A 10,386-nucleotide genomic window follows, 5' to 3' on the forward strand; every position below is an offset into this window, starting at 1 on the left:
CTCTTTTCCTATTTTGTTCTTTATTAATTTTATCAGAAGTTTGCTTATTGTGTTGATCTTTCCAAAGAACAGTTTAGATGTATTTATAGACTTTATTGTTTTTCTCTAACATATTATTTCCCACTGTTGTTTATATGATAATTCTCATGATTGTCTGTATTAGCCACCTGATAGTTCCCTCTCCCACTTTCCAAAGTGATTATTTATACCTTCTCCCCTTGAACTTCCAATATCCTTTCACCCTCCTTACTATAAGCTCATGAACCTTCTTCTTAATTCACTGAAAAGTTGGAAATAATTAGAAGAGTTTGAACAAACTCCCAAACCATGTCTGGCTATCTACCTACAGATGGATCCATATACTCTACTTCTTTCTTGTTGGTATGGATGAACTGTTCATGCTCCTAGCTAAAGCCAACACTTGCCCTCTTTCCTGCATGATCAATTTTTCCTCTCTACTGTAGCCTCCCCATCAATTTGCAATTTATTGTATATAATATAGCCTTCCCATCAATATACAAACATAACTTAGTATCTTCCATTTTATTTTTTATTTAAAAAATGTTTAATGTGTATTTATTTTTGAGAGAGAGAAAGAGAGAGGGCAGGGGAGGGGCAGAGAGAGAGGGAGACACAAAATCCGAAGCAGGCTCCAGGCTCTGAGCTCTCAGCACAGAGCCCAATGTGGGGCTCAAACTCACAAACTATGAGATCATAACCTGAGCCAAAGTCGGATGCTTAATCAACTGAGTCACCCAGGTGACCCAGTATCTTCCATTTAATAAAACAAACCTCTCTTAACTTTACATATCACTTTCCAGCTCTCAATCCCTTTCTCTGCTCCTCCTTGCAAAATAACTCATTTAAAAAGTTGTTGATTCTCACGCTTATACTTCCTTACTTCCTATTCTCTCATCAACCCACTCCATTCAAGTTGAACTTCCCATATGTTATTGACTAAATTTTGTGTCCCTGCAAAATTCTTATGTTGAAACCCTAACCCTATACATGATGGCATTAGGAAGTGTGGCCTTTGGGAAGTAGTTAGTTCTGAGTGTGGAGTCCTCATAAATGGAATTAGGGTGCTTAGAAGAAGAAACAAGAAAGCTTGTTTTTGCTCTACCCTTTTCACTGTGTGAGGACACACCAACAAGTTTGCAACTTGAAGGATGGCCCTCAATCAGAACCCAACCATGTGGACATGTTAATCTCTGACTTCCAGCCTCCAAAATTGTGAGAAATAAATGTCTGTTGTTTATAAGCTTCCCAGACCATGACACTTTGTTATAGCAGCCCAGATGGACTAAGACACCATCATTGCACTAAAATTACATCAGTCAAGTTCACCAGTGACCTTTATATTCTATGTACAATGAATGACCTATTAACATTAGATTCACTGGTATGTCTTCCCTTTGGAAACATTCTCTATTCTTGGCTTCAAGAATAATTGTTCTTTTTTGCTTCTTTCTCATATATCACTGTTTCTTCTGCTGGATCTTTATCTTCTCATTTATTTCTTACATTTTCAAGGCCCTGGAGTTCAATACTCAGACTTCTATGTAGACTCCTTCACTCAGTGATCTCTAGTTCTATGACTTCAACTACCACCTATATATTATCAATTCCCTATTTCTCTCCCAAAGTCTTGTGTCAACAGCCAACTACTTGACATTTCCACATAGATGAATATATGAACAAGGATGGCCTAGGTTAGATGGCAGTGACCAAAAGCATGGAACTGCCTGTGGCTTAAACAACGATATTTATTTCTCAAGCAAGTTACCTATCTACCATGAGTCACCCAGGGGTCTCATGGGTCCTGGCTGATGTAGGCCTCATCTCAATGCCATTTTTCATAATCATAGAGGCAGGGCAAAGGAAACATAACAAATCATGAACATTGATTTTTTGAAACTTTTGCTGAGGAGTGATACATGTCACATTTGTCAACATTTCATTGTCACTCAAATATACTTCCTGTTACACTGCCTTATTGCTATTAAAAGGCACTTACCATTTAACACACTATTCACTTAATTGTTTATGTGTTAATTTTCTATATCTCTCTCTTACAATGTAAGTTCCATGAATGCACACACTTGTTTGCCTTCACTGCTTTAGTACCTAGCGCAGTGTCTGACACATAGTAGCCACTCAGTAAATATTTTTGAATGAATAAATTAATTCCTCTTGCTCTTCAACAGGTATTACTTTTGCCTTTTGTTATTTTTAGTTAAATTCTTTTTAAATTTTTTAATGTTTATTTACTTTTGAGAGAGAGACAGAATGTGAGTGAGAGAGAGGCAGAGAGAGAGACAGAGGAAGACACAGAATCCGAAGAATCCTCGAGGCTTTGAGCTGTCACAGGGATCAAACCCATGAACTGTGAGATCATGACCTGAGGTGAAGTCAGATGCTCAACTGACTAAGACACCCAGGCATCCCTATTTTTATTTAAATTCTTATTTTTGTTCTTTTCATTATAAAACACATATGACTGTAAATCTTCTAACTTTGACCATAATCCATGTTCTTTGAGATGTAGTGTTCTCATATCATCATATCAGTTTAGAGTTCCACTTGACCTAAGCACTATTTAAAAGAATGGGCTTCAATAGTAAATATTCTGCTACTATGTATTAAATACTGCATGGTTTGCCCAAGCTAAGATGAAACCACATCATAAATCAATAAGCATTTTGCATTTTCTTTCATTATCTACTCAAAGTATTGTAAATGATGGAAAATAATTGCATATGTTAAAAAATAGTGTTATATTCTATAAATAAATAAATAAATAAATAAATAATTCTTTAAAAATAAATAAAATTCCTCTCAAAAAAAATAAAAAATAAAAATAAATAAAAGAATGGGGCCACCTGGATGGCTCAGTTGGTTAGGTGTCTTCGGCTCAGATCATGATCTCACGATTTGTGAGTTTGAGCCACACGTTGGACTCCATGTTGTTAGCACAGAGCCAGCTTCAGATCCTCTGTCTCCCTCTCTATCTCTATCCCTCCCCTGCTTGTGCTCTCTCTCTCTCTCCCCCCTCTCCCCACCCCCTCAAAAATAAACATTAAGAAAAAAAGAATGTTTAAAATTTTCCAAATAGGTGGATTTTTCTATGAATTTAAGCTATACACAATTTAATTTTTAGCTTTATTTCATAGCGGTCAGAGAAGTAATAGAGGAGGGTACCAAAATGCAGAATTTCTACCACCCACATACTTCACCCCCCATGATTAAAAGTGTGTAATTATAGCAAACAGACATGAAGTACAGTATAAAACATCAGATCTTTTGGATTTCCATGCAAGGGTCTTACCATGCTAAATATTCCATTTCCTCTGTGTTGTTTTCCAAGGTTTCATGCCCCAAGATAGTAAGTGCTTCTGAACAGGGTTATGAAATCCTGGCTTGTTATCCCAGATGAAGATAAGTTCATTTGGTCATGGGAGAGAAATCAGGCTGCTCCTACTGTAGCTATGTATGATATTTAACAATGCTGCCCCTCTAAATTTTTCTCAAAAAATTACATTATGGAAGTTGCGAAGACCGACAAGCTTGTTAGAGGCTGGTGGCTGCTTAGGCTCTCTGATTCCTATTATTCCTTGAAATTTGAATTGGAAGCCACTTTTCTCAGGTGCTATAATTAAGACTGATTCTTCTGAGAGTGGTAGCCCCCCCAATTCCTGGCCTCACTCTATTCCCAGACGGCTCACTGTGGAGATAGTTTGCTCAGCAGCTAGGATCCGCAAAATATGATGCCAAGAAATGCGCGCTGCTGTGGCCCAGGGCATTGTGGGAGCTTAGATGCTCAAAGTCATTCTGGAGTTCTATCTTGGTGGCCAAGGGAGACGGTGCCGCCCACGGCCACCACATATGCTTTAGCAACACGTATCGGGAGAAAACGTGAGCAGATCATTTGTTTCTCCAATCCAACTGTTGATGAGAGATATAATCAACTTTTTTTGCAATTTATGATAATAAAAGTAAGAGTGAACAAAGAAATACTAAAATGAGAAAAATTGCATTACATCAAAACTGCTTCAAGTCATGGTAATTGTGAGATTATACAAACAGATCTCAAGTGGATTATAATAAGATTTAATAATAGATCTTAAGAAAATTCAGGCTATAAGAAATACCTTAGTGGATAAAAAGGAAGAAAACAAATTCCTTCAGTATCTATTATCTTCTAGTTGTGTATGTATGTGTCTGTGTGTGTGCATGTGTGTGTGCACACACATTTGTATTCCCTGAAATATTGTGAGCTAGATATTATATATAGGTATAGATATTATAGCTTTCATTTTATATTTAAGGATTTTGAAACTAAAAGTTGTCTGAGGTAGCATAGCAAGTCACTGACAGTTGTAAGTTTACAGCTCATATCCATGGGCAGATGGCAGAAAGGAAATTTATAAGCCAGGTCAGTTTGCATTCCAAGCCTATGCTTCTTTTCATCCATTCATGTTCCTGTACTAGGCGCCTCCAGGAGGAGGGCAGATAGATACTGAATATGGGAAATCTAAACTTCTACTTAAATTTTGGGGTTTGTTTGGTTCTTTTAAATTCAAGTTAGTTAACAAATAGCATAATATTGGTTTCAGGAGGAAAGTTTATTGTCATTACTTACATACAACACCCAGTGCTCATCCTGAAATGCCCAAGATTTTAATATCACCCCAAAACCAGAAACTGCCAGGGAGACCAAGGCATGCATGCAAAGGCAAAGGGCTTTTATTATGGGTTTGAACTCGGACTCACAGACTTTTCTAACGCAGTGGATCCATACTGTGAGCCCTGAACAAGGGCTGAGTAGAATTTTTATGGGGTTTGGGAAGGGGGAGTTACAAGAAATTGTGACATAGGTACAGTGACCCAATCATAATGTTACAACAGTATAGGCAGCAGCTTTAACCATACACATTGTTCAGAGAGTTCGTTACTTTTGGCGGGACCCAATTCCAACATTTAGGGTATCTTTGAAATTAACCAATTACAGAGCGAGTTCAGGGTCTTGTTCGGTGACTATTGGGTTAACTTTAACATTAGGTAACAGGGTCTTATCTAAAGTTCCCATCTGCAGGTCTCACTCTTAGGAATGTGGGGAGAGGTAGTTAGGTTTTCCTGATTGGATACCGCAAAGTGGTCTCTTTTGCCCCGGGTAATGTATAACTGCCTAATGGATCCAGAGAGACTGACCTTAGAGCTTCTAGCTTAGAGGGGAAACAAAGCCTGTCATGGCATCTGTTTGGTTCAGACTCATGTTCTTACAATCCCAACAAATGCCCTCCTTAGTACCCATCACCCATCTGGCCCATTCTCCCATTCACCTCCCCTCCAGTAACCCTCAGTTTGTTCTCTGTATTTAAGCATTTCTTATGGTTTGCCTCCCTCTCTGTTTTTACCTTATGAACCATTATGAGATCAGGACCTGAGCCAAAATGAAGAGTCAGACGCTTAACTGACTGAGCTACCCCTGTGCCCCTGGTTTTGTAAGTTTTTAAACTTTATATAAAGGATACTGTGCTGTGAATACTCTTCTGTACAATATTTTTTACTCTACATTTTCCTTTTGAAAATAATCATATTGATAGTAAGCTGTACAATATAGTTCACTCATTTTGCTGCTATTTATATTCTACTTCTTGAGTGAAGCACAATTATTTTTTAACCATTCAATTGATAAACTTTGAACTTGTTTCCAGTCTTCAACTTTTACAAACAATTCTTCCATAATGTCTCTATTCATACCTCATTTTGGACATGCATAGGAATTTCCACAGGGCACATATCTTGGAGTAGATTTGTTCAGTCATAAAGTTCATGCATTTTCAATTCTACTAAATAATGCTACATCAATCTCCTTACTCTTTTTATTTCTTATGCATTTTTCAGTGTGGACTATCTAATACTATTTAATGATTCTGTAATATCAGCATGACTTCGGAATTTGGATTGCAATTAATTCTTGTTCCAGTTAGAATGTTTCGTAATCTCCCTTCTCCCTTCTCTCTTTCTCTCCCTCCCTGTCTCCCTCCCTTCTGTCTTCCCCCCTTTCTCAAGTATATACTTCTCTGTCTCTCTTTCTCAACTATATACTTTTATTTTCTTTCTCTTGAGGAAAGTTTGAACTAATTTGTCAACCAGTAGGAATATAATATCTATACACTTCATTTTCTATGCAGTATTAAAATAATACTAACTGCCTTAATAATAGTACTATTCAGTGGTCACATAACTACATGTTGACTGTCAAGCATTTTACTTACACTCATTTAAGACTCATAATAACCATGCAAAATAGCTATTTTGATCCAATTCTATAGATAACGAGTTTAGAGACATTAATTAACTTGTTCAAAGTCACAAAGCTGATGAAGTCCTAAGCCAGATTTCAAACCTAGCTCTCCATGATTGCAAAATGCATGGTCTTTCCACTCTTCTGCTTCACCTAAGAGTTATAAGGTATTTTCATACCTTATCACATGTGATTTATTGCTTGCATATTGTGCTATAGAGCTATGTTATTATCCTTATTTTACAAATGAGGAAATAGAGGCTCCCAGAATTTATATGCTCTGCCATATGTTACACAGCTAATGAATAGTACTAATAGGACCCAAATCCAGGACATTGGACTCTTCTATCAGTTCTTTTCTATTCCCAACACTTCCTCTGAAGAAATGAGATTGTTGACATAGTATTAGGCTAGGTTACATTGGATAAAGACTGCCTAATTAAAGAATTTGCAACACGTTCTGCAATTGATGGATAGTTTTGAAAGTTTATGACAATTAGAGGAACTTGGTCATAAGCATGCTCTAAGAAAATAATTCAAATGGCACAGGACATGGAGGTGGGCAGGTTGGGACAAATGTTGGGATGCAGGAGGGCACCAGCAAGTTTTTCTTTCCACTAAGGCAATTTTTAACTGTTAATTTACCGACAAGTTATCAGTGCCTACTAGCCCAGTCCCTTGTCCACATTAGGCAATAAGTCCTTGGTGGATGAATTTCTAATTTTGGCATTGAACGAAAACTTGGAATTTACCTAACCCAAACTATTTGTTTTATCAGTGAGGCTGGTGAGACCCAGGGGAGCTAAAGTTTCACAGCCAGTTTCTGGTAGAACAAACACATTAGAACACAAACTTCAGATAAAGGATTATTTGCACTCAGCAGTACTATCAGATGCTAATATGTTTAAAATGGAAGTTGTGGGGTGCCTGGGTGGCTCAGTCAGGTAGGTGTTCAACTTCGGTTCAGGTCATCATCTCGTGGCTTGTGAGTTTGAGCAACACATCAGGCTCTGTGCTGACAGCTCAGAGCCTGAAGCCTGTTTCAGATTCTGTCTCATTCTCTCTCTACCCCTCCCTCATTGTGCTCTCTCAAAAGTAAATAAATAGTGCTCGCTTCGGCAGCACATATACTAAAATCGGAACGATACAGAGAAGATTAGTATGGCCCCTGCGCAAGGATGACATGCAAATTCGTGAAGCGGTCCATATTTTTAAGAAACAGAAGAGGAAAACTTCAGTGATCTTAGAAAAATAGAAATTACTCAATTGTGACAACAAGCAGAAAATAGACTAAAAAACAAATGAACAGAGGTTCAGAGATACATGGGACTATAATCAAAGATCTTTCATGTCATCAGAGTCCATAAGAAGAGGAGAAAAAAGCTGTGGGAGGAAAATATATTCAAAGAAATAATGACTTAAAAGTTCCCAAATTTGTCAAAAGATAAAAACCTATGGATACAAGAAGCTCAGTGAATCCCAAAGAGCATATTTCCATGTGTTTATTAGCCATTGGAACATCTTCTTGGGGGGAAGGTCTATTCAAATATTTTGTCCATTTTCTAAGTCTCATAATTGAGTTATGAAAAAGTTTATAAATTCTGTATACAAGTCCCCCATCTGCTATATGATTTGCAAACATTTGCTCTCCTTCTGTTGCTGTCTTTTCATTTTCTTGAGGTGCCTTTCAAAGCACAAAAATTTTTAGTTTTGATAAAGTTCAATTTATCAAAATTTTAAAAAAAGTAAATAAATATAAAACAAATTTTTAAAAAATAAAAATAAAATAGAAGTCATGCATAGTTTTCGGGCATCACAGTGATCAAGTGGTCACTTTATTATGGCAAATATACATACTGTGAGGTCATATGATATTTCCCCCTCAATTTGTGCAAAACTTCCCCAAATAAAAACCCTAAATTTTCAACTGTCTCTGTATATGGATACAAAAATTTTTTATGTTATTATGAACTGGTAAAACTATCTATAAAACAGCATACAGCTAGTATTTCTGTATGAAGAATTCTTGGAAATGCACATGAAGATGGGTTAGGGTTATTATATTAGAAAATTCAGAATTTAATAAAGGCATTTTAAGAATTGCAAGACAGCTATAATTATAACTCCTCCACAATATTTTCCTCATCCGGAGCTGAAAACATCTATGTTGCATTTTGCTTCCTTAAAGGAAAATGGATTTTGCTCACATAATCGTGTAAAACTAATGGATCTAGTGGATCTATTCAATGTTCATGAAGTCGACAGAAGCATCTGTGACCCAATCTTTGTGAATTATGAAGCAGGTATGAACTCTAGGTGGAGTTAGTCTTTTTTTTTAACTATATAAATGCCATAGGTCTTTTTTTAATGCTTAATTACTTTTGAGAGAGAGCGAGCATGAGCGAAAGAGGAGTAGGGGAAGACAGAGGATCTGAACCCATGAACTGCGAGATCATGACATGAGCTGAAGTTGAATACTCAACCAACTGAGCCACCCAGGTGCCCCTGCCACAGGTTTTAAGTTGAGAAAACAACTAAAGTCTTGCTAAGCTGAACTTAACAGGACTTACAGAATATTATAAAAATCACTTTGGTTATTCTTCAAATATTCAGTGATTGCCTATGCTTTGATATAACTGGTCATGAATAGACTGACAGTTCATAACTACTCACCTTTCAACACACACACACACACTGTGTATATTCTGGGGGCACCTGGTGGCTCAGTTGGTTAAGCATCTAACTCTTAACTTCAGCCGCTCAGGTCATGATTTTGCAGTTCATGGGTTCAAGCCCCACATGGGGCTCCATGCTGACTGTGTAGAGCCTGCTTGGGATTCTCTCTCACCTCCCTCTGCCCACCCTATCAAAATAAATAAATAAATTTTTAAAAATACCTATACATACTCTCTCCAGATTTGAGTCCTAGCTATGTCCAGAGAAGACAACTCATTTTATTGCATTTCAGTTCAAACTCCGTAATGTTTCAGCTACTTTCAGCTTAAACTTTAGTCTCTCTTTTATACATATGCAATCAGATTCAAGTCAATGTCAAGTTAACTATCCCAGGGCTTCTCTTTCTTGCAGGCATTTTCTCCTTCATCTTACCTAGTTCTTGTTTGATTTAAAAAAAAAGAAATATTAAAAGTGCCTGTCTTATTCTTCTGGGGCCACCATAATGAAGTTCCACGGAATGAGTGACTTCAATAACAGAAATTTGTGGTCTTGTAGTTAGAGAGAAGTCTGATATCCTGGTGTGGAAAAGCTTGGTCCCTTCTGAGGGGTGCGAGGGAGGGATCTGCTCCACATATCTCCCCCAGCTTCTGGTGGCCTTCTGGGCATCATTGAGATCCCTAGGCTTGAAGCAACATCACACACATCTCTGCCTTCAACATGGCGTTCTCTCTTGTGTGTGTGTCTATGTCCAAATCTCCCCATTTTTATAAGGCCACTAGTCTTATAGTACTGGGGCTAAACACCATCTTAAATGATTAGACCTGCAATGACCTAATTTCCAAATAAAGTCACATCCTGAGGTACTGAGCATTAGGATTTTACCATGACTTTTGAAAAGACACAGTTCATCTCATGACAATACGTGCCTCCTGAAAGAGGAATCTTCTGCACAGCTGGTGGGAATGCAAACTGATGCAGCCACTCTGGAAAACAGTATGGAGGTTCCTCAAAAAACTTAAAAAGCTACCCTATGATGCATCAATTGCAATACTAGGTATTTATCCAAGGGATACAGGAGTGGTATTTCAAAAAAGCACATGCACCCCGATGTATATAGCAGAACTATAGACAACAGCCAAAGTATGGAAAGAGCCCAAATGTCCATCAACAGAAGAATGGATAAAGAAGATGTAGTATATATATTCAATGAAGTATTACTCAGCAATCAAAAAAAATTTAGTCTTGCCATTTGCAACTACATGGATGGAACTAGAGGGTATTATGCTAAGCAAAATTAGCCCATCAGAGAAAGACCTATGACTTGACCCATATGAGGAATTTAAGATAAAAAAACCAATGAACATAAGGGAAAGGAAGCAAAAAATATATATGACAACAAA

The 10,386-nt window shown here is 37.3% G+C and overlaps 1 non-coding gene across 1 annotated transcript; it reads left to right on the forward strand.

Annotated features, from left to right (window-relative positions):
* The first annotated feature begins 7,416 nt into the window (after positions 1-7,416).
* Positions 7,417-7,523, forward strand: LOC115284438. Its single transcript, XR_003905193.1, has one exon. It is a non-coding gene; the product is annotated as a U6 spliceosomal RNA (small nuclear RNA).
* The last annotated feature ends 2,863 nt before the right edge of the window (positions 7,524-10,386 follow it).

Source organism: Suricata suricatta, chromosome X, assembly GCF_006229205.1.
Source record: "Suricata suricatta isolate VVHF042 chromosome X, meerkat_22Aug2017_6uvM2_HiC, whole genome shotgun sequence".
Taxonomy (NCBI): domain Eukaryota; kingdom Metazoa; phylum Chordata; class Mammalia; order Carnivora; family Herpestidae; genus Suricata; species Suricata suricatta.